Source organism: Taeniopygia guttata, chromosome 2 (assembly GCF_048771995.1).
Source record: "Taeniopygia guttata chromosome 2, bTaeGut7.mat, whole genome shotgun sequence".
NCBI lineage: Eukaryota > Metazoa > Chordata > Aves > Passeriformes > Estrildidae > Taeniopygia > Taeniopygia guttata.
The window spans coordinates 37,743,073-37,768,526 of record NC_133026.1 but is presented as its reverse complement, the minus strand read 5'-3'; the positions used below and the strand labels follow the sequence as shown (position 1 = coordinate 37,768,526).

The 25,454-nt window shown below is 35.3% G+C and overlaps 1 protein-coding gene and 1 long non-coding RNA gene across 4 annotated transcripts in view; one reads left to right on the top strand and one right to left on the bottom strand.

Annotated features, from left to right (window-relative positions):
- ZNF385D (zinc finger protein 385D) overlaps positions 1-25,454 on the top strand; it is a 422,931-nt gene that overhangs the window by 94,093 nt on the left and 303,384 nt on the right. The window lies entirely within an intron of this gene.
- On the bottom strand, positions 4,283-25,231 carry LOC140682631 (uncharacterized). The gene is made up of 2 exons (XR_012054569.1): positions 8,414-25,231; positions 4,283-7,469 (listed from the first exon to the last, which is right to left on the bottom strand). It is a non-coding gene; the product is annotated as an uncharacterized lncRNA (long non-coding RNA).

Below are 25,454 nucleotides of genomic sequence, written 5' to 3'. Positions count from 1 at the left end.
TTGGTATTTTGACTCCAGTGTATTAGTAATTTTGTTAATGATTATTCAGAAATTGAGTTTTCTTCTGTTGGAACTGTCCCATTTGGGAACACTTAACAACTCATCTGTCCCTTTTTGGCAGACAAAAAGGGAGAGCTCCATTCCTACCTTTGATTAGTTCTCATTCTATCTCAAAAGAAGTAACAAGATTGTTTAAAAGTGAGTAAAAATTTCTTCCTTCCACTTTCATTTCTGTTCTCAAACTCAACAAAGGTTTGAACCTTGACAAGTTGCTTTGTGAATGGATGTTTTTTCTACTTGGCAAACACAATAGAATTTTGGGGGTTTTTTAGTCCACAATCTTATCTATTCTGACAATGTCCTAGATTTTTTGTAAGGTATTTTGAAGTTATTATTATGGCATCATTGTAAGGGAGTGAATATGGAAGAGCATCACCATGATGGTCGGGTTCCCTGAGCATGTGACTCACAAAGAGACATTGACAAGGCTGGTTTTATTTCCTGTGAAGAAGGGCTCCTGGGGCAGCCTTTTGCAGTCTTCAACTTTCTTGAGGGGTTTTAGGTAGAAGATGTATGTACATGAAAGGGCATTAGGGGAGCATTACAAATTGCAACAAGGAAAGTTCTGGTTAGATATATGGATACAAACTTTAGTGCAGAAGTGGGTAAGCACAGGAATAAGTTGGCCAAAGAGGATGTGGAAATTATTCTCTGGAGACTTTAGGAACTCAACAATATCTAACCTTGAAATTATTTTTGCTTTGGGTAAGAGGTTAAGTAAATTCCAGAGATACTGTTCTACCTGAATTTTTCTAAGGTTCTGTAGAAAATACTGGGAAAACTTCAGTTTTAAAGGTTCAAAGGCTTTTTTGCTTGATTTACATCAGGCAGGACCTATATATATATATATAACAAAAGACTTAGATTTTTCTTCCTAGCTGTGTGTTTAAAAGGGAAAAAATAGCCAAGAAAATTCCACTGAGAATGTCAGGGTACCAATGGTATTTGGCAGAAGCAAAACAAATACAGTAAATTCTGTGTTCTGTGAAAGACTCTGAGATGCAAAATAAGCTGCTGGAGCCTTTTTTACTACCTTTATTTTTTCATCAAATTGCCTGTAGCATATACTCATAACTCCTGTTGATCCATGCCACAGTCTGTCTAGTTAGAGATTATAAAAGTAAAATTCTTGTCCTCTAAAAGAGGAAACCTAGGAACAAAGGTGCTAGCATAAATGGATCTTGTTTTTAGACCCTTATTTCTGTCATTAGTGGTGTCAAAGGGAATAAGAGATGCTGCAGGATGCAGTAAAGAACATCAGATACCATCTTGTTCAATGATGTTTTAAGATACATGTGATCTTCATAGCAGGCCAAAATAAATAACCTTTCAAACTTTCTTTTTCTTAAAATAAATTAGGTTTTAATCTAAACCATTGAGGATTTCAGCAGTAGACTCTGCCATGTAAACAGTGGAGTGATCAAATAGCTCCTTAGCAAAATTATCCAGTAATTGATATTGAAGTTGTTTATTGGTTCTATATTTTGGTTTTGTGTGGTGTTTTATTTTCTGACTAATCACATCTCATCACAAAATTAAATTATTCTTAATTGAAAACTAATTTTTGTATGTTAGGGTTTGTATGGTTTTCTATTTACACATCAGTAAAAGAGTATTCCTAATGTTTTAAAATCTTGATATTTTAAAGAGAAAGGACTGTCACAGTAATTCACTGTATTGTATTTGATTTTATCACTGACTCTTTTTATGCCAGTGACCCTTGTCAAAACCAGATGAAATATGCTTGAGAAAGCCAAAGAAAAGATCCTCAACTGTCAGGCTTTAAGAAATATATATTATTCAGAGTTTCAATGTTGTCATTTAAAGACTTTTTACTGTGAAATAAATTCTTTCAACAGCAGCGTCAAGCCTCTCTTCTCTTAGGAGCACTCCAAATTAAAGCATTGTGGAAACAAATAATGTTACAGCTAAAGAAAGAATAGCTAAATTAACTTATATTTGGCATAGAACTTTCAGCACTATTCAAGAAACATTTTAGTTTTACCCATGCTTTAATTTCTTTGCAGACCAGAAGAGTTTATGTCAACAGATTGACTCTTAATTTTATCTCTGTGGGGCTGTATGTATGTTATAAATTTCAAGTAAACCTCTGCAGGAATTGAATTTTTCAAATGGTCCAGAAAGATGAGTTACCTTTCTTCTAACTCAGTTATTATTTTTATACACATACAAATTTATAGTCCAGAAAACCTGCTCTTTCACAGTGTGAAGTAAGGTTTTTCCTTTCTTAAGTGTTTGTATTCTTTTATTTAGTAAAGTCAAGAAAGCTCCTCACACATTAATATTCATATTATGACACAGCTGATATAAATCAACACTTAGTAAGAATAGGCATTATTATTTCTGCCAGATCTCTATAATTATGTTAGTTGTTGATAGGGTTAATGAAACATTTATATGCAAGACTTGTTTTTCCTCATGGAATATGGAGTGGTATAGCTCCTATGCAGTGCTATTAAGATATCTTTGCTATATTGTAGTCAAAACTTTTATTCTTTTCTGTGGTCACTCTTTTTCATTTGGAGAATGATTTTCATAATATTGCTTTCTTCTGCTGCTAACTTTTTTTATCCATTTTTTGTGGATATTTTTATCCACTTCTTTAAGTCCACTTTTTGTGGATAATTTTATGTAGCGTCATCGCAGAAAGCTTGAGTATTCAACCTCATCTGACCCCCAAAGTTACCGAGAAAGAGACTTGTCACCCTGACTTACTGTTTGTGGATATCCAGAGGATTTCTGGTTAATGTGTTCTGACAGAACTCTCCATGCTCCACAGTTCACCTGCTATAGATGTTATGTTCAAATGTGCTGGCTGAAGCAGCATGTGCAAACACAAAATGGCAGAGCTGGTGAGTTAATAAAACAGTTTCTTCAGAGAGACAAGGAGAGTATGAAAATAAATGATACCTGCTTCATCCTTTGTATTCCTTTGATAAAGTATTTTGCAACATTCTTGAAATCAGTGCAGACAAATATATACACAAAGCACAGCAGGATTTTGAAATGAGCTCAGTTTGTTTATTTTGTGTATTAATGAGCCTATATCTCCTTTTCTCTTGATACTGTGCAAGGCTGAAAAACACCCTCTGTGACCCAAAGAAGCCCTATGGGAAAGACGGCATATTACCCATACTGAAGGCACTAATCCAGCCAACAGCAGCTTCGTACTAGACCATTTTGCTGTAACAATGTGTGAGGTTAGGCTCATACTGTTTAATCTCACAGAAAAGTTCAGAAGGCCTTGACTCCTGTGCACAACTGCTCTCTTTGGTAGTAAAATGCCCTTCACAACACCCTGTGAGGGGCATGAGCTCCTGAGCCAACTTACATTTCTGTTAGAATGAAATGCTACAACATGAGGAGACTGGCTAATGAAGGAGGTAGTAGGATTTGAATGGGGTTAGTCAGTTCTTTTTTTTCCTGAATTGATCAGAAAATTAGTAATGAAAATTTGTTTTTATAGGATAGGATTAACTGGCAGAGGTAAAAACAAATATAGGAAATTATTACAATGAGTAAATAAACAACTGTGGGGATAACTACAGAATAGGGGAGGGTGTGTTTTTCTTGCATGCTGAAGTAATTGAAAACTCGACAAAACTTAGAATATATTTTGTTTCCTGACTATCTTGAAGCCATTAGGGAAATTAGCATAAATTTCCATAGAATTCTTATGTCACATTAATTTGAGTGCCTGGTACATACATTCCCTACTCAGATGGTGGGCTCCTTTTGGTGCAAATTGCCCATCAGAAGTTGGAGTGTTCTTTCATTGCAAGCTGACAAAGCAAAAGACATATGCACAAACCCAATACTCTCCCCAGATCTCCCACTCTCTCATTTCTTCCTCCTTCTTCTTCAAGGAACCTTGGGAAAAGAATTCAGTTCTTATCTGAGGAAAGCTTCAGTGAAATGCTTATCTGAGGACTGCTTGATTTTGAGCAGGTTAAAGACTTCAGTTGTGGTGTTTCTGAACTTTCTGGATTCATTGATACTTTAATTTTCTGATTTGTTTTTTTTTTTTTAAATCCAGACTTTGAAAATAATGCTTTCATGCTACAAAAGTTTAAAAAAGTTCTTAGTAATTGGAATTGTGTTTTAAGAAAAGACACTTCTGCATTGTATTTTTTACCCCATATATATAGTAGCAAGACAACACAATGCAAAACCAACCTTCACACTTGACGCAGCACAAGAAAGGTTTATCCCAATTTATTTATTTTTTTAACACTTAAGTGTTGGAATCCTGGATACTGAGAATTTTAAACTTCCTGTGCTCAAAGGCACAGAGCCACAAGAGAACACTGCATTTGACCTGAGGTCATGGAACAGGCTTTTAAAATTGATTAATAGCACTGGGATTATGGCTGTATTGTTGGTTAGAGGTCTGTAATATGACAGAGTGGAAAACTTAGAGTTTGAGATTTTAGAATATAGAAATAAATATGAAGATGGAGGTTTTAGGGCGGAGGCAGGTTGTTCTTTACCTTCTTACTTCTTATTCGTGGGTTTGGGCGATGTTTTGTGATTGGACAGAAAAGTCTGCATTGCAGACTTTGGGGGATCAGTTAGTGGGTTAAAAGGGAAAATAATCTAGGTTTCCTTTCTTCATTGGATAGTTTACTTTTAAAAGACCTTGTAACAAGATTTAGTTAGCTATTTTGTGCCTTACTAATGAAAAAGCTGCCAAACTCATGGTAGTGAGACTGTAACATAGGTAAGAAATAATAAACACCTGAGTCCGAACATGAAATACCATGTGCCTTCAATCCTGATCTCAAGAAACCAATACTTAAGTACTGAGCAATTAATCACATATTTCCTCTGTGGAATCCAGGTCTCCTTCCACAGAAAGTCTCAGGTGAGCCTTGGATTTTTTCTTATAGAAACGTACCTCACTCTTTGTACTTTACTAGAAGAAAAAGTTTCTTATAGTATGAAAAGACCCATAACATATTTTTGTGTTGCAGTATCATCAGTTGTTCTTCTGTCACTAGTTTAATTAGATCCTGATTGAATTTTTTAATACCATATGGTAATACTATATTTGCTGTGTTGCAAGTCCTTTAGATGGGGATTCTGTTACCCTTATCACTGTGTAAGGCAAAAGTAATATGAAGACCCTAGAATAATACTATGAATAGCACAAAATAACTGTGACATCAAAAATTAAAAATAAGGTTTATTGCTTTGAGGTTGTTGTTTGTTTGGGTTTTTTTTCTAAATTCACCTGGTAATATGCAGCCATTTTTCCTCTTTGCTTTTCTTTGTTGATGAACCTTGGCATTCAGATATAACTTTCTATCATATTAAATCACAAACAAGTAATTCCCTCAGAAGCTCCCTTTCAGCTTCATTACAAACTCCTTGTATGAATACTGAAAGTGTTGGCAGCTATATTTTCATGATGTTTATAGAATTGCTCAGAGGTTTACAAGCATTTTTTATTCCTTTTCTTCTTTGTGGAGATCAAAGCAACGAGGTTTTATTGTTCAGTGGTTGTTAACATACAAGACTTAATATTCCCACAGGTATGGTAGATTCTAACATCCTTGGCTTTTTGCAATTAGTGAAAAAAGCCCTGGTGGGTATTTAATTTACCTGGCAGCGCACTGGTGTTTGAAGCTGCTGCTGGCAAATGCTGGAAGGGCTTTTTCTGAGTAAATGCTTGGGGCCTTGATCTGTGATTTTTTAAATGCCTTTGGGAGGTGAGATCAGATGCATAAGAATGTGATTGTGTTTATTTTTTACATGAATCTCACTGCTAGAATCCTTAGGGATTTGCTGTATCAAAGATATTTATGAGAATATTGCCCTTGGCTACAGTTTGAAAGGGAGCAATGTAGGACAGGGACAGATGAAGGGTAGGCAAGCTGGTGACTCTGGTCTTAGAGAATGTTGAGAGTCTCCTAGGTCTGGATACCCTTTCTGATGCACAGCACTCAAGCAAAATAGCAGGGTGAGCAATATTCAGCAGTCACATTTCCACTTCAGGGGTTTGTTTGTGTATTGCTGTTCCTGAATGTTCATAATTTCAGAAATAGCAAAGCATGACCAGGATTAATCATTCAGTGTATGCTGTTGTCCGTGCATGGCCTCATCTTGTTTGGAGAGCAGGATTTTCAGGGGTGTGACTTATTATCTTTAACCTTTGGTGTGAAGCAAATCTTTGTTATTGGGGCATTTGAACTTCTGTGTCCTTTCAATTTTCCTGCTTTAAAGGGAAGAATAGGGCAAGAAAATGGCAATAACATGTGGCAGGCTTGTCATGGCAGTTCCTCAGCATGTCTACATTTAGGTTTCCCTTGAGTAACAGGTAATAAAAATGACCAAGCAAGCATAAATAGGAGAATTGTAAAAACAAGTTGTAGCTGATTTTTTTTTATTGAGGATGTATTGTTCTAGTAATAAGAAGAAATTATTTCCCTTCAATTCAACCAGAGATCATGATAAATTACAGAGAATTGTTGGACTCAATGATCTTAAAGGTTTTTACCAGCTGAAATGATTTTATGAACTAGCCAAAGTGCCATTTAAACAAATTAAGAAATCTAACATTTATATTAATGTTGCTGACCCGAATAGTCCCATAATCTGTTAGTAATATACATCTGCTGATTTATAAAAGTCTGTATACGCATGCACGTGTGCACACAGACACAGGGTTTTAATTAGTTGCTGAGATAATTTATAAATCTCTGCCCCTTTAAATTTGCTGATTGAAAAATGAAGAATTCCTGCCCTTTAAATGTTCAGCTTTCACAGAGGTTAAAGTAAATCTCTTAATCTCCCAAGCACTTATTCTCCTCTCTGTTTTTCACAGACATTTATCCACAGGACATTCATTTCCAATCTGTATTTAAATCCAGGAATAACTGTGTGGGCTTTGAGCTATCTGCTTTCATGCACTGCTAATGGGCTCTACACACAGGCACCCTGGATGAGCTGTGGGGGAGAAAAAAAGAGATTCAAGCCATGTTCAGCTTCTATTTCAGCTTAAGCTGAGTCTCTATTTATTTTTGGTGAAGAGAGCATTAAAGAAAGCAATTATTTGGGGGTGAAGGAAGGGCAGAAAATATCCACAATAAAGGACTTATTTATTCTGGTTTTATGGAGAAGACCAGTGTATCAGATTTTCAGGCTTATAATGGAGCATAGTTGAATTTATCTGCTGAATGAGGTGGGAGGATTTGAAACATATACTGGATTTTTGTCAAATACTCTCAGCACTTTTTTTCATTTTTCTTACAGAATTTGTAGTCCAGAATCTTGGATGAAAATGGTCATAGATTCACACTGTTTTGTAAATACACAGGAACTTGGAGTAGCATGTTTTCCCATTACTCAGTAGATACTTTGCAATCACTATGCTGAATGGCCCATTTCTAAAAGAGAAATGTAATATTAATATTATGTTGTAAAAGAAAACACAGAAGCATAGTGTTCTTTGAAGTAGTTACAATGAAGCTGCCTCTTGACCTTTTGGCATTTTCTCTCCTGCACATCAAAGAATTCATTTCAGTTTTATTCATACTGTACTTAGGGAGGGAGATTGAAAGAAAATGTGCTTTAATTCTGCATTTCCAGCCTATGTAAATTAGCCCAAATTTGAAAACTATGCTAAGATATTCCCAGAAAATTGTGTGGTATTAGTCTTGAACATAAATCCTTTCAACAACATTTTTCTCCTTCTGTTGTTTTCTTCCTATCCTATTTTCCTCTCCAGCATCATTCTTTTCATTGTTTCACTTCTCTGTCTTCATTCTATGAGCCTTTTTCCAGAGTACAAATCTTTCCCTTTTCTGTGCAATGTATTTTCTGACTGTTCTTTGCTAAACCAGCTTTGTTTTTGTATTATAATAAACATGCTATTTTATCAAAGAAAACTTTTTGTTAATATGCTGTCAGATTTTTGTCAAAACCAGCTAGATGCATTTCTTCTTTCCTGCTTATAATATTAGATATACTTCCAATATTATTAGTATAAAGATTTGGAGGAATGGTCATTATTTTCTGGTAAATGTGCTTAACTTTTGAAAAGTTGTCTTTGAAAATATTCTCATTAAAGAGTGATGATGAATCATTTGGTTGGAAGATTTTTGTGTATCTTCCTTAATTGTGTGTTTTGGTCTCATGTGGAGCTATAATGGAAAATAAACAGGCTAATTAAACTGTAATGCTTATTAAATTTCTTGCCAAATTTGGTTAGAACCTCTTTCCTGGTGCTGAAAACGTATAACTCAAATCAGCATTCATATCATGAGTAAACTCCTGGATAGATGGAGATTAGGAAAACATTTAGGGTCAGATCTTGTAAGATGCTGCTTACCTCTTTCAGTTCAGATTAAAGAGCTCAGATCAAATAATACAGCAAAAGGAAACAATGGACTTGCATCAGTAGCTTGGCCTCTCACAAGAGCACAAAAAAGCATTTGAAAGGGCTGCTGATTTCTACCAGTTTGAGGTTGGACTTCTTAATTTACTGGCATGCATAACCTAAAAAACAGGTAATAATATGCTCTAATTAAATGATATCCCGCTACTTAGTAAATGCTTGCTCAAATTTATTTAAAAAATCACTCTGGTGCTTGGAAAAGGATAGCAATGAGTCTGAACTTGCTTTTTAAATGTGTATTTATTTTCCCCTTCTGAAGGGACCAAATCTCTGTCCAACAGTTCTAAGTATGTCTCTGCCTCAGAAAATTTATAGATTTTGGGTTCTCTAACTCTGTTTTCATACTGAGTTAAGAGAATAAACAGTGTTTTTTTGTAACCAGGAAATTATTGCTTAAGATCTCTATGCTTTTTAGAGTATTTAAGCATGAAGCTGACATATCAACCTGCAAAATGACCTGTCCTCTCACTGCAGGTTTGCCAAAGCTGAAAACAAACAAACAAAAAAATGTTCAAGGTACAATAAAGATAAGACCTGAAAAAAAAGATTATTTAAAATTTGGATAACTTTGAAGTAGGAGCTTTCTAAATCTGGAAATCTGCTCTTTCATAAAGTGTTCAATGACTTCTTTTCAAACACAATCACAATGTGAGTTTTCGATCACTTCATGGTTTTGTTTGCTGTAGAATGCTGCACGTTGCTGATGAATGTCTGCTTCTTAGCAATAACATTTCTGAATAGAATTTATCATAGTGGTAAATAGAAATTATCTGTGAAAGAAACTTATTTAAACTAGCATTTAACTTTGAATTAATGGAGATTTATACTGATGAATGGCCTATTTAAAAATCAGGTGGACTAGAGCCCAGGTAATTCTCCTTCACAACGTATTGAATTTAATCTTAATATCTTAGGACTCTGGATGTTGCCACCTTTCCTTTATTTATTTTTTTCCTTCAGAGTAAATTCAAGGAAGCAAGATAGAGCCATGCTCTTCGGGAATTGAAACCTTCTGTATCTCTTATTGCAAAGCTTACAGACTGAAACCCAAATTTCTGTTTCTAGGTTAGAGACCTGGGTTTTAATATTTAGCATTTAACTATTTTTCCCAACATTTAATAACTGCATTTAAATTAGCCTGTTTTTCATGGCTAATTATCATGAATTTATGGCTGCCTTGACATTTCTAATACACCAATGATTACAGTGAAACCACTTAAAAACTTTAGTACATTTTAAGTTGTTTAATTTATGAACTGTTTATTCATCTGCTTTATGGGAGAGCACTGTGGCAGTAAGAAATAGTTTATATCAGCCTCTCATCTGGCAAATTATCCAGTAGTCCAGCAGATATTTTCACCTATTTGTAATACCATTGGGGAAATTAGTAACTAAATAAATGTTCTCAGCCAGCCCAAATGCAGGTGTGGAATATGAAACATTCATGTATCCTCACTCGCTCAGAATCTTGCAGTGAGTTTCTGGCAACCAGAACTTGAGTGAAGGATATAGGACTCAGGTTTCATGTGTCGTGGCTTGCCTCTCTGACATTTACACTCCAAATCTGACAGGTAATTCACTTTTTCATTTTCAGCAGTCTAAGCAGTTCAGCAGTTTTTTCATCAAAAACTGTGGTACTTCTCTTCCTTTAGCCACAGCTCCCTAATGAGAATCAATTGCATATTCAATTAAGACTTTTGAAAAGCTGTGGTGTAAAACTTGGTTGTCTGGGGACTTTTATCATTTAATAAATTTAATCTGATAATTTCTGATTGTTTGGCTTGTAATATATATTAAACTTTGTCTTCTTAGCAGATCTTCTGTCATAAAATTCTAAAGACAGCTATCATTATATTAATATGTTTCTAGGACTGCAAATGGAATAGTCGTCTATGTTTCTTTCCCCAAACTTTTACACAGGAATGGTTTGTTAGAATACCTGCACGTCTGCTTGAGCTAATTTTTCTGTGAATTTTAGTTTGAGGATTTTCTTATTCTCAAAGGAATGACAAAACCAACAACAATAACAACAACCCAAACAAAGAAAACCAAATCGTAACCAAAAAACAAACACATGTACATCTTCCAACCCTAAACTATAGTTAAGGAAATTTTTTTAATGTGGTAGATTTTAAACATTTTACTTCTCTTAGGACATCAGAATAATTTACAGCATAAATGTTGTTTTATGCAATGTACATTGTGATAAGGATAATAACATAAAATTGCAAGTAATTCCACAGAGAACAAGAATGGAAATTTGTAGCTACATCATTTCTTATAATGGTCAATTTATGAGATGTAAAGATGAGGTTATGAACTGGAAGCTGCAGAAGTTTTCAATACCAGCCATATTCATAAATTATTTTACTCCTCTGAAATGTAGCTGAACTCATCTGAGGCTGAAGTGTACATGCCAAAGAGTCATGGTCAAATACTCAGGCTCGAGTCAACGAGCTGTGGTAGCACACACTTCCATCAGCCATTCAGAGCTTTGTTCTCTGAGGAGCTGCTGCTGCTGCACGGAGGCTCTGTTACTGTCGTGACTTTTTGCTGTTTGATGTTACCAACAGTTTTACATAGCCCATTTAGCTGTAATGGATGGATGGATTTTAAAACCATCTGCAGCTGCTATTAATATAATTTTTCAGTGTGTGTATTTCCACAAGCTTTTGGTAACAGCTGTTTGAGCAGAACTCTTTTTGATTTACTTCCTTTCTATTTATTTTACAGTAACATTTCCTTTTTTCTTCTTTTAGGTCTTCTTTTGACTATCAGAAAATGTCAGTTATAATTTTAAAGAAAGTATTTTGTAAATGTCCAGTGAAGTATTTAAATTTTAAGAGAAAGTACTTAGTGTACATTCTATATCAGCAATTTAAAATCAACACAGCTTATTTTAGTGGTATTTTTGTCAAGAGCCTACCAGAAGTTTGAGTGTTACTATAAAAGCTCCCTATTTTTACTTTCATTATATGTGTGTGTTTTTCTGGCAAATAAAAGAAATTATTTACTGTAAAAGTTGTACTCAGCTTATATTTATTGGAAAATGTAAAAATTCTCTTGCATTTTAACAACTTCCTCAACAATCATGTAGTGTGCTTTCTCCTTTATTACTGTTTGATGTATGATGTTATATCTAGGTAATAGAAATACTTAATAATTAATTAAAAGATTAAACAAACTTTAGAGGTATATAGGTTTTAATGATTAGAGATTATTGCTGCATTTACATATCCATAGAGAAATATTTTACCTGATGTGCATTTCTCTTCTGTTCTGCAGGAAAGGCCTTCAGTTAATGCTAAAATTTGGGATGTGCAGGAAAAATCAGCGACCCCTTTAAAAACACTTCGCTGAAAAAAAAAGGTGCTGTGTATGTTTGGAACAATAGAACATATTTGCCCATTTTTGTATTCTAGAATGACTTTGGTAGTTTTTGTTGAAGTAATGGCTTTTCTAGACATTTGTGGTACAGTAATGTCAATTTTAACTCTTTAAATTAGATGTAGGAGTCCCCAAGAGAAAAAGTAGGTTTCATTGTAATCTTCATAATGGCATTATATAAGAAAAGGAGAAGACTGGAAGTTTGAATCTTTTCAGCAGCAATTTTTTTTTCCCAGAAGAGTCATTGCTCTTGGACTGAAACAGGATCCCCATGCTCTAGTAGATGTACGAGTGGTTAGTTAACATTACGAGCAAGTGACAAAGACATTTTTAATTCTTTTTTTCATCTAATATTTTTAGGTAGTTTAATCAATCTATTTCCCATTTATACTGTGGTGAGGAATAATATAACATTTTCAATTAAAAACCTTCATCATTTAGTGATGATTGTGCCAGTCAAATTAGTTCTTGATGTTACAAGCTAAATTGATTGTAATTAAAGCACTTAGTAATAGGAAATAATTTGCAATCCATCATTTCTTGTCTCTGTAAGGAGGTTTTGCATTTCTGCCAATAGGGTTCTACTGATCCCTCTTCCTTTGTGTCTCACCACTTTGTCAGGCTATTGATAACATATTATTTGATGTTCTAGTATTTTTCTTTTGGCATTGGGAATTTCTAAATAGTACACTGTTTTGTAAAGTCTTCTTCTGGAAAGGCAAGAAATGCGGGAAGATCATTTCACCAACAGGGTTTACATCTTATGTGTTTGAGCCAGGACCGTGTGTCTTCTAGATTGGTCTAAGGAAAAAATCATGTTTGGAGACAAGCTCTCTTTAGAGCATATGATGCTTTAAATGGAGATTCTATTTTGAGACCAGAATATTTTTTCCCACTATTTTCAGTATGCTGACTGGGTAAAATTAATTATAAGTCAGTCCTAGGCATATGGCTTTATAAATACAAAAAAACAGAACATTTCTGTGATATTTCTGAGTTCCAGAATTAATCCTCTGACTGTATTCTGGTTAAGTAGCCGGTTTAAATTGCAGCACTACAGACAGTATAGGGAAGAAGATAAAGCTGTTTTATAGCCCAGCATTTTAGGTTACAGCCATGATTCTGATAGGCATTGTACTGCTTCAGCTGAGGAAACTCCCCTGGTTCCTTTCTCAATATTATTGGTAATAAAGCTTCTGTATTTAGTATTTTTAATTTTATTTTTACTGCTGGCCAAAAGACAAAGGAATGCAAATTCTTCCTTTCAAGTAATATTGTCTGTTTTCACCACAGGAGATCTTGTATATCTCTGAAAGCCAAACAAGTATTGTGGCAGGATACCTTGCTGGGTATACCATCAGATGATGCCACTTTTCTTAACATATCTTTCCCAGCTATAGCTAGTGGACATCAATACTGAGGCAAGAGTTGTTTGTTTTTCTAAATGTGACTGCAGCATTGCTTGTGTTAGATGCTAACCTGTAGTGCTTCTTCTAGCCTGACCTGAATTTCTTGGGGATTTAAAGATACATTATATTAAGGTACCAGCCAGACTACATTAAAATGAAATACAAGTCTAGCTTCTTTTGACAGGTGGAGTGCTTAACAGTTCGACTTTCTAGTCCTATTGTTTGAAAGGATCAAAAGAAGTTTGATAGTCTAAAACTTAGCTTTATGTTGCTTTGATGAGAAAGCTGTCTGTTTTCACATCATCTAAAGACGAAAAATCTATGACAAAACCAGAGAGAATAAGTCTTTCTTGCTGAAACGTTATTGGAAAGGGTAATAGTAGAACAGGAGATGCATTTCTGGAGTAAAAGATAACAGCTTGAAAATGCTGTCTTGGCTGGCTTGGCTTGTGTAGCAAAAATGTTAAGCCCCTCCGAAGACAATCTTTGATAACCCATATGCTAATACTTCCTGGCCAGCATTATTCCTGTTTACAGAGGAATCTTAATAAACTTCCTTGGCAGAGATTGCCATCTTCTCGTGCCACCGGTGATCTGTAACAGCAGCACTGAGTGGGTTCATGGGAGTCCTGCCCATTTTTGCACTGTTCCACAATGATCTGCCCTGTGTAGTTCATTCAAAGAGTGATTTTTTTTTTGTTTTTGGAATATGGCATTAATATTTGCCTCTCCAAGTTTCAGAGATGATGTAAGAATAAATATTGCAGTTTAAGAGCTTTATTTTGGTCACTAGGACCTCTGCTCTAAGTGTTGTAGAAATGGATGCATGGATTACATAAGATGATTTCTGTTTTGAACCATACTTTAATCTTGTAACAGGATCCAGTCACATTTTATAGTTTGTTATTCATGCTAAATTCCTATGCCCTGTTGTTAATATTATTTTATTGCTGCTGTTTTAAGAAAAGGCTTTTCTCAAATAAAGGCTATACTTATGTTTTTGCAAAGCTATGTTTTCCCCATTTAGTACATTTGGAAACTACCTTCTCAAAAGTATGCGATTAAGAACTACTTTTTTGTGTATAGCTAACAGAATTGTGAATGTCAAAATTCCCAGAGACAGTACTTAGTTTAAAAAGTAAACACCCAAAACCACCCCTTACCCAAACAACAATGAAGCCCCAACACTCAAACGCTCTTATTTGGGGAATTTAAACTAGTTACCTGCAACATTTCCAGAATATCTCTTAATCTATTGCAGTGATTCTTTATAAGATATGCTACAGAAATGGGATCAGGCTAAAGAATTGATCTCTCTGTCAGATTTTGAAAGGTAAGAGGAACTCCATGCTGAACTGCCTTGCCTGGTTTGTTTTTCAGAACATCTTCAATATGAGGAGCATGTGAAGGCTAGGTCATGGTTTATGAGAAGTTACTTGATACTGTCTTTCCATGGAATGCTTGAAAGGTTTTGCTGGAGTATCACTTGCTCTGTGTACTTGAAGGTGTTTTCGAAGTTATTTTTTATGCCACAGCATAACATTTACCTTGATTGCTTCCAGTGGGGGATGGAAATATTAATCTAGTGAGGATATGTTATTCTGAGAAATACAGTTTTAAGTAATATCATGGGGACATTAGGGGAGCCTGTTAGATCTGAAGAGTCTTACAAATTGTTTGCAGTCTCCTGATGAGTCTACTGGATATAATTTTTTCATGACCTAAAATCCCATTTCTCTTTTATAACTAAGCTTCATGCTTAATAAGTTCAGACTAACCCACATTTGACATAAATGTTGCTGTTCTCTTTAACTTCAAATCCAAATTTAATTAGATGCAGATGCTAGAGTGAGTAATATTTTTAGTGCTCTGTTCCCACACAATGAACCCCCATGTCACTTATAAGACATTTGATGTCTGATGTGGTTTCCTGTCTGCTCGTGGGAGATGTTTTCCTTAGGAATTAATGTCTTATGGAGAACCAGATGAGTCCAATATGTGCCTCAGGTTTCCATCTGCTGTCCTGTGCCAGAAATCTGATCTTTTTGTAAGTTCCACCTCTGAGTAAATGCTGAGTAAAGTGGAAGATACTTAAAGACCAGAATTAATACCTCCTTGGGCTGTAGAACATTCTTTACTCTTTCATAATTTTCTAGCTGATTCCCCATAATTTGTAATCTTTCAAATCTAATAAGGTTCCCATTGCAATTCATTGGGACTTCCTTAAAGTGGTTTGAAGAATCTCAGATAACAAGAATGAAAACTCACATAGGTACTGCAGGTTTAGGTTTTATACATGTGGAAATTAGTTAAACCTACAGTGCTTTCCATACTTTCCTATGAACATCTTATATTTTTGATAGATGAAAAGGAAAACTGTGTAGTGTTTTGTCTTTCAAGTGTGTGTATGGCAGAGAATTGTCCTAATATTTTTTCCAATTAATTAAATATATTTCTATTCAACTTGGCTACTCTAAGTATACTTTTCTTATCTGAACTTTTGCCACCTTCTCTGAGTCTGTTTCCAAGAATGGTTCATTTCCATGCAAAGAGAGGTCTTTTAATTGCAATTAGTGAATCTGGTTTTGGCTCCTGAATATAGAATTAAATGAAAAAAAAAATTTTAACTTCTTTACTACATTTTACTTATTTTTATAATTAGCACCTGCTGTAGACTTTTTGCATTTTAATGTAGAAAACAGAATCAGTGCACGAAAAGAATAATGCTTGAGCATTAGTTGTAATTTTCCCACACTGAGACAGTAAATTTTTTACTAGAATTAAAGTTCTTTTCCTTAGAATAGTAGTGCTTCAAATTGCTATACTTTTTAATGTGAACTTTTTACTAGAAAATAATATTTAAGTTTCCCTATGTCTGATTAGTTTGCAAAATATATGTTGAAATGAAACATAAAATCAGTGTCCATAAATAAAGTTTAAAGGTGAGATTTACTTGCCCTGTTTTTGATTGAGTCTGGAAGTGAAGACAATTGACTTTCTGATTCAAACTGCGAGGATTGCACTCCTTGTTCTGAAATATTTTGCCAAGTGTCTAAGAGTTACCATATTTCACACATTTATATGCATGTGTGCACACACATGCACACACATATAGGTCTAAATGGAATACCTTTGTATATATGTGTTGCTCTATGCCAAAACACAAAATGGAAATTATCATATTGAATAACTGTACCTGAATTTGCATGTGCTACTCCCCAAGAGCAGCCTACACTGTGATCAAAATATCCTGTACCTTTGCAGCTGTTTGTCCTTTTACAGGCTGCTCCAATGCCTTAAATTTAGTCATCCAAGTCCCAGATGCTCTCTTCAACCAGCAGAGTAATTAGATTTATTTCTGATATCATGTCAGAAACTTTCAGTTTCCAAAAATTTTCTTAAAAATATTTATAATTCCAAGTATAATGAGAGGTGCTTTAAATGTACTGCATTGAAAATATGATCCAAATAATTGATTTGCTATCGAACAGCAGATCACCTTTTTTGTACCTTCAGGGCTGCCCAGTTGTTCATGTTTTTATAATAATGCAGATCACAGGAAAAATTATAAATTACAGAACACTGTTTTATCATTTGCACTTCTATTGAGGGTTCATTACTTATCTCAAGAACTGTAATAGTTACTTCATAAAGCATTTTGTTTGATTTTCAGTGTACAATTACTTTAGTGCTCTCCCTTTGTTTTATTAAGTGCTTTAATATTTTTAAACTTTTTGTAACTTTAGTTTTTTGTAGAAAATTATTACTTTCAAATTCTGAACTCCTAAACAACTGTTATTGCATTATTGCCAAGCTGGAATGGAAAACTATAATGTTTATAAAAGGTGACCCTTTTCTGTTGATATCCTGGTAATTTGTAACAGGTGCAACATATGCAGTTTAGGGAAGAGGCCAAACCAGTGCTTGTTTTCTACTGTAAGTTTGCAAGTTTTTATTAAACTATAACTTTGTTATGTTCTAGGTTTAATAGTAAACTTTAAATTTTCTTTAGAGGCATTAGCCTAACAATTTTCTGAGAGGAAGCTTTGGCCATCAATCACTCCCCCAGAACAAATTTGAAACACTGCCTTTATCTAAAATTCTGTGATTTCACAGTAATAACTGGATAGGAAGTTAAACATTTACACTAATGAGTGATGCCAGGTAGCAGTCAGCTGAGTTTATGAGCTCTTCCCTTGTCGTGGCTTTCTATCTGACCTGGTGGGTCCTGGATGCAATGATGTGCTCCCCCAGGTTTGGGTGGTTTCACTCCTTCCCCTGTTAGGTGTTCTGTGTCCATGTGAGGGCACTGCAGCTTGTGGCACAGATGTGGAGAAAGCTGAGAGAAGCAGCATGGCTTTACAAACATAGCTGAAGATAAATCTACTAAATATCCTACGTTATTCAACTCCAAAACCAAGTGACTTAATTCTTGAGAAATGGAAAACTGAAAGTATGTGGAGACTTCACAGTAATTTTTTGCTGACACCCTTTGCAAAAATTAAAACCAGAAGATTATACAGGTTTATTATTGCCTTCTTTGTATTGCTGGACATTGAAAATATTTAGGAGCGTATATATAAATAGTTTATCTTACCATGTCAAATTTGGGGTGAACCTTTATGGGAGTGAAAGTGAAATGATACATTTAATGCCCCCCATCCACCCCACTTTTTTTTTTTTTTTTCCTTAACTCATTGAAAGGCAGAATAAAATCGTGGTTTCCACTCTTCTTTATTCTTTCTGAATCACAGCAGTCTTAAAATCAAAATCCAAAATTCAGACACTGTAACTTTAAATTATAGCAGCACCTGTGGAACTTGTTTCTCTACATGGGCAAATTAATCATAATATCATGTCTTCAGCCTCCAAGGGACTGCCAGAGCAGTACCAAACACAATCAGTTTCCATACTGTGGGGCTTTAAAAAGTTTTGTTCAGGTGCAATTGAAGCCAGTACCCGGACATTTTTTTTCCTGGTGATTTCCTCTATTAGTTCTCCAGAGAATATGTTAAAGTGCTGAAGCTTAAAGGTCTTCCATGTTTTCAAGAGCAGGGAGGATATCTAACATCAGAGTGTTATTTACACACCAACCCAACTGTTGCAATAACCAGTTTATCACTGGGGAGCAGAAATGGCTTTCTAAAATTTTAAGATAGATTGGCACTCTTACTGTCAGAAAGAAAATTCATGATTCTGTTAGCAAGGTGGTACAGATACTGAATGGTTACAGGATTTAACCCTACTGTTTTGGGTATCATTTATTAATATGATTTTATGAATCCTGTTAGAACTGTAATGCTACCTGTTCTGCTGTACTCTGTAGTATGAAACAGAGATCTGTGTAAAACACTGGAAATTGGCTTATTACTCCTATTAGCTTAATGTAATAAAATTGTCGGATCCCTACCCTCAGAATCACAGTCCTTTGGCAGACATAGTAAACTGCCAGAAAAGCCCAATAATCACATTATTGTCTCTCAGGAGGTGAAACAATGTCTTTGTTTGTTGTGCATAGTGCCACCCTTGCTCTGTTCCAGCCAGTTAATTTTCTTCATGTGTTTATATTAATTTGGACAGAGCAGGAAATATTTAAGGTAATTGTTTGAAAAATTTGAAATATTATGTTACTGCCTATCATTGTAATGGGATATTATTTTGGTATTTCTTTTGGTAAAATAGCTAATGACTATTAACTGCAAGAAGGAAATGTATTCTTCTAAAGCTGTTTTTCTTACCCCAAGAACTAGAAATTTGCAGCCTCTTTCAAAGGCATCCAAAATATGCCAATCAGAGGAGTTTCATGCATTGTTTGGAAACTGAAATTTTATAGTTCCATATGGAGTGATCAGGGCAAGATAGCTGCATTTAAAAGCAACACAGTGTGTGTCTCACAGCTGTGACCACCCCCACCAGAAGAGTATGAGGCTGCTTCCAGTTTCCCCCACGGTGCTTCAGTCACCTTCTTGTAGATTTGAGCTTCTGTTTCTTCTTTCTTAGTTCTAGGTATTGATTGGTGAGGGTTAGAGAGGTGGTTTTCTTCTTATTTTGCTTTTTTTTTTTTTCTAGTTTTGTTCCCTCCAAATAGATTCCACATGTCCATTTTTCTTTTGATTTCTGTGGTCTGTTATTACACTGGGAGTATGGAGGAACAGCTGACCGTGGCTGTCTTGCTGTTTCTGTATAACCTATCTTATAGTTCAATTGAGGAGGGATACATACCCTAGAGGTGTTTTCTTAGTGCTGCTGCAGGGCTTTTAAAATTATAATAGAGTGTTCTCTAGAATGCTGATGAGTTTCAGTGACAACTTCAGTAAATCAGAAAAGACATTTTCAGCTGTTCTTCTAAATTTGATGCCTTATTCTTTGTGGGATTTAGGCATACAAAGGACTCTCTTAAAAGGAAGGAAGTGGCTGCAGTTCCACAATTCATAACATTAAAAAAAAATTTAAAAAATGAAGGTTTTGTATCACTGCTTAACATATTTAAGAAAGGAGATTACAATGGCATAAGAAGCTGTCAGTTCTTGCATTATGTAATGTAATTATGCATTATGTCAGTAATTATGGGAAGGGAAGTAGGGTGAGTTCTTCAATATGTCTCTAATACTTATCATGGATCACTTTGTTGAATGTGCCATCCAGAATGTCATCTTCAGAGCAGGCTGTAGACAATGGTTCAAATGTGGAGCCATGTGGCTAAGGACTAGTTGCCAAAGAGGAAAAATTAAAAGGGGAAGGATATTTCGTGTTTACTTTAATTTTAACCATGAAATGATTTAATGGCCTAACTGCTTCATTCTGGTTAAAAGAAAATGGAGTGAGAGTCCCTAATGGGACATGGGGAATTTATGGCATGGTGTTGAAACCAAGATTGTGACAAGCAGCTTTTCACACTATGTCTGTGGAAGCAGTTATGTTTTCAAAATGGATGTTGTGAGGAAGGTCACGTCTTTGCCTCCCATCAAGATCCTTCTACAATCCAGAATGCAATTTGTATTTTTAAAATTAGTATCCAATGCTGACTGTCCTTAGAGTGGGATAGCTGCTATAAAAATTAATACTTCAGTTCCTGTTTTAGAAACAATCTTTTCCTTAGTTGGAATGATGCCCAGATATCAAGGAGTTTATGCTTATACGTCCACCTGTCTAAACTGGAAATATTTCATATTACTAAACAACAGTTTTATCTCACACAAATGATCTGTCATGACAAAGCCTGTCACGGCAGGTTTTCCTGTCATGGTCTACTTTGCAGACCCTCATTGCAACCTACCTAAAGTTATAAGTTGGTAGTAGAATTATTTCTGGATTCAGTTATCGGATCCAATCAGTTATTCTATGTAATGAAATCACTAATTTCCTCCAGCTAAATTATGGTCATAGTTTAACCCGAGCCAGCAACCAAATACCATGCAGCAGCTCACTCTGTCCCCCACCAGTGGGATCCGAGAGAGAATCGAAAAGGTGAAAGCTGGGAAACTCAAGAGTTGAGATAAAGACATTTTGGTAGAGAAAACAAAATCTGTACATTAAGCAAAGTGAGGAATGAAATAACTGATTCCCATGGGAAAGCAGGTGTTCAGCCATCTCCAGGACAGCAGGGTCCCACCACATGTAAATGCTGGCCTGGGGAGACAAATATCATCACTCCAATTATCTTCTGCCTTCTTGCCTGTACTTTAGAGACTGAGCATGATGCTAAATGGTTGGAAATATCCCTTTGGTAAGTTGGGATCACCTGTCCCAGGTGTTTCCCCTTATAAGTTCACTCACAGTCTCCTTCCCAGCAAGGCTGTAGAAAAAGCAGAAAAGGCCTTGGCTCTGCATGAGCCCTGCTCAGCAATAACAAAAACATCTCTACCTTATCATCTCTGTGTTCAGCACAAATCTGAAACAGAGCCACCTACTACTCATTGCAAAGAAAATTAACCCTATCCCAGCCAAAACCAGCACAATGGAGTCATAACAGTTTTGATGAAAGTGAAAACATGACAAACAATACCCTAGGGATGCAATCATGTCTCCATTAAGCAAAATTTCACTTTAGTTATTCATGTTTGAGTTTCTACAGTCATGTCTAGACTGGATAAGTGTGTTATTTTGCATATTCCAATCCCTTTGCTCACATTGGGTTTTGGGGTAGATATTCTTTGCATCTTTGAAAAATAATCTAATTTGATTTTTTGACCTTCAATATTAATACCAGATTCTGACCACTTTTGAGTGTCGGACAAAGAGACTTTGATTAAGTGGGTAAGTTTCTTCCTGTCACCGGACAGCTGAAATCTTTCAGTTCCCCAGTCTGAATTCAGAAGTTACTTTCCTAGTATAATATAATTTAGACCTTATACCACTGATAGTGACTATATAATGGACTCTATGACTTGAAAATTAAATTAGCATGTGATAATTCTTCAGTTTTTTTACTCTTTCCTGTCCTATATGACACACCTAATTTCTGCTTTAATATTCCAAAATACATTTCTGTGCAGTAACCTCCATTTCTATGTTAAACATGTAGATTCTATATTTAGAGATGTCTTTAAGGGTGCTTTCTGCAGCTGACCGGTAGTATTAGAGCTTATCTGAGTTAACTATTTAATTAAGCTTAGGGATTTCTTAGTACAACTGACAGATATGTAGAACTTCCCCTTCTTTTTTATTCTTGTAAAATGATTGAGAGAATATTTTCCCGTAAAAATGCTATAAAACAGTTTGGTATGGGTTTTTCCATTCTTCCCTTTTAAAATTTCTTAAATTCAAGAAATCATTACATGTTTATGCTAAGCATAAAAGACTCTTTGTATTCAGGTGAAATAACTGCATTTCACTTCTGCTAGAAAGTGAAAGGAAGTCAAGTTGTCAATGGTCGCAAAGTACTCTGAGTTTACCTGTAGTCCTCTATTGATTTATGCTATTACCATCTTGATTCAGAATGATTATGGAACACTGTATATCCCTCTTTAATTTGTCTTTTCCTGTATGTCCCATGAATTTAATTTATTGTTTGATTCAGTTCTAGTCTATTTGGTAGTGTTAGATCTTTAGTTCAATACTTTGTTAGTTCTATCTGTGGTCTGCTCTTTGCTCTGCAACCTGATTTTACTCTGCACCCATTGCAGTGCTACTGTTGTGCTCCTGTTCTGTGGTGTTTGAAGTACTGGGATGTTTATCTGAGATCGCTGTTGGGTATCAATTAGTTCTTGGACAATACCATTTTTTTTTCTCTTAAAAAAACCCTCAAAAACCAAGGAACGTATTTGGGAGAAAGTTTCTTAAGTGTTCCCAGGTTACTCATTAGTGTAGATTGTCCTGCAGAGCCCTGGGATTTTATGGCAACAGTGAGCTCAAACTGCTCTATGGGCTGGCAGAAATAAGGCCCTGAGATGTCCAGTGGTGTGCAATGTGCTGTGAGTTCAGAGGTTCTGCCATCACCCAGTGGTGAGTCCAACAGCCGAAGTGATAAACAGGACAAAAGCATTGTATCTTGCTGTCAGAAGATAGTTGAATTGCTTTAGGTATGTCCCCAGCAGTTCACTCTTTCAAGAACATTCCAGAAAATGAACATAACAACCCCCAAATGTCAAGCCAACCGTGATACAGGAGAAGAGTTCATTGTTTATTGCATTTTTTTTTCTTTTTTTCTTATTGGATGAAACCAAAATATTACTTGACTGTTTTTCATGTATATAGTTGATGGTATATTTTTTATTATACTTTCTTCTCTCTGATTTATTTGAATCTGCTTCATGATCTTTGCATTAACTTTTGCCAAGCAGACTGCATCTAGAAAGAACAGTTGTAGCCAAATATTTGATATATGAAAATCATTTAGAGTGGAACAAATCCAGCTGGTTTTGTCTGTAGACAGAAACTGTTCATCTCCTTTAATCTTGTGATAAGGTAATCTACACTTATAGATAGCCTAATACCCTAAAAGAAGGTGTCTCAGTGTTTGCTTCTCATATTGACTTGAATGAATTATGAATTTATATAGCATTTTTTCTATTTGAGTCTTATGCATAAGATTTTTAGTTTGAAGCTGCTTTCATTGCTTATGGTAACATGTCAGAGTGTAACTGGCTCTCCACTTAATTACCAGAAATAATGATCAGTTTAAATCAGACATAAATTCTACAAAGTATAATTTTTCATTTGATTCTAGTGTTCCTTTTTAATTCAATGCATGCCTGTCCATAAACATTAACTTCAGTTTACGAATGGTATAAAAACTTTGTAGTCGATCAGTAAGCACAGAATTAATCAACACCAAATCATGGCAATTGATCTGTTCTAAAATATCTTAAAAATTATCACTTATATATACCTCAGTTTGCATGTGTTTTTGGATTTTTTTAGAAGGGGACGCCACTAGTAATAAAGCAGAGAAAATGGTAACTTAGAACCAGTGTTGTGACAATAGTAATAGCTCACTTTTACAATGATTTGGGACATAAAAAAGTACACAGATTTAATAAAAGAACCCAAATGCAAGTGTATCCATGATGTGCAGGAGGTAAGTTAATGCAGCCATTTGACATGCAGTAAAAATGTAGATTTATAATAAGTATGAGCTCCTAGGTCAGCCTTAAGGGTTCATAAAACCCAGCTGTTGGCAACTTGTAACTTGTGCCTCATTGAAATGAATTGTATGACACTAACTCTTAATTTCATGAGCCTGTATTTTGTTCTGTTTTTCCACAGGGCCTTTTCCTCTTCCAGAGTAGCAGGATAACCAGTCTCTCTGTTTTTCCCATTTGACATGGTAGTATTTTAAATTAACATGCTTAGCAATATAGTTCAGGCATTTTTAAATTCCAGACTTGATGACAATATCAAGATCGAATCACATCTAGTTCTTACTTTTAACTGATTTGAACATGTATCATAGTATATTTTGTTGTGTCTGTGAGGTTACAGTAGAAATGAAAATTATTATTTATGAGCTTAATTTATTGTGTTGGCTTCTGAGGAACAAATTACATTTCACCGTGGTCAATTTGTGGTGTAAATATATTAAGTAGGTTGTTGATGCCAAGGGTTTCCAGCTGTTATGACAACAAAAGAAATTAAAGATGTAATGAGGAAGACATAATGGGCTTCACTGGGCACCAGATACCCTTCTGCTGACCTCTGTAATTTTTATTGGAATTTCTGCTTGCAATTGATATAAGGTGGGGGTTGATTTTTGGCCCATTTTAGTTGTGGAGCAAGTGGAAGGTACCAGTAGTAATCAGAATAGGTTGAGCAGAGAACATTTCCATATTTATAGCACCTTGTGCTGCATTTCTGTGTGTCTGTAGAAGTGGTCAAAAGTTCTGGAGGCTTCAATATTACTTCCCACATATTAATGGTGAAGAAACCACAGGAAGTTGCTGAGACCTGCTGCTCTTCCATGGGGAGATGGGTACAGCTGATGAGGCTCCAGGCACAGTTGGGTTTATTACTGGTCTCTACTGATCTCCAAGTTTGGATGCTGCTTTTGGTCTCCATTCCTAGCTTCTATTTATTACCCATGCTATTAATAGGATGTCAGCCTCTATTAGTAAATTTCAATAATCTTAAAAAAAGGGGAGCATAATATTTTGGAGTTGTTAATCTCTTTTATTTTTGTTTCTAATGTCCTTCTGTCTTACATCCCTACATTTTCTTTAAATCATGACACTTCTGCTTGTTGATGTGGAAATAAGAGAAACAGGCAGGATGGGGATCAAAAATGTTAAGATCCAATGCAAAATAGTTGAGGGGTTTTAAAAAAAATATAAAGAATTTTTAAAGGAAGTTAATGTTTAGGTTATTTCCCATGGGTAACGTTTTCCACTTGGAAAGAAACATGAAAAATAAATATAATTTGTAGAATTAGACTGGCAGTATAGCATAAGACACTGTACTTCAAGCCTGATTATTCATGTGTCTATTTTGTCGTTCTCATTCGGAGATTAAGGATTAAAATTGTAGTGTATGTTGTCTTTATGAAAGACAACCCGGAGCCTGGTTCAGATAAGGCAGCACGGCGGCCTGGTCTCGTCCAAGCCACTCGGGCTAATCAACACACGCAGATGCCAATATGGCAGACGGTTGAAAAGCGTTTATTCTCCTATTTCGTGGGTTTATATAGGTTTAGGAGTCTTTGCTACGTCAGAGGGGGGTTTGGGGTCTCGGAGGATAGTGGGTAG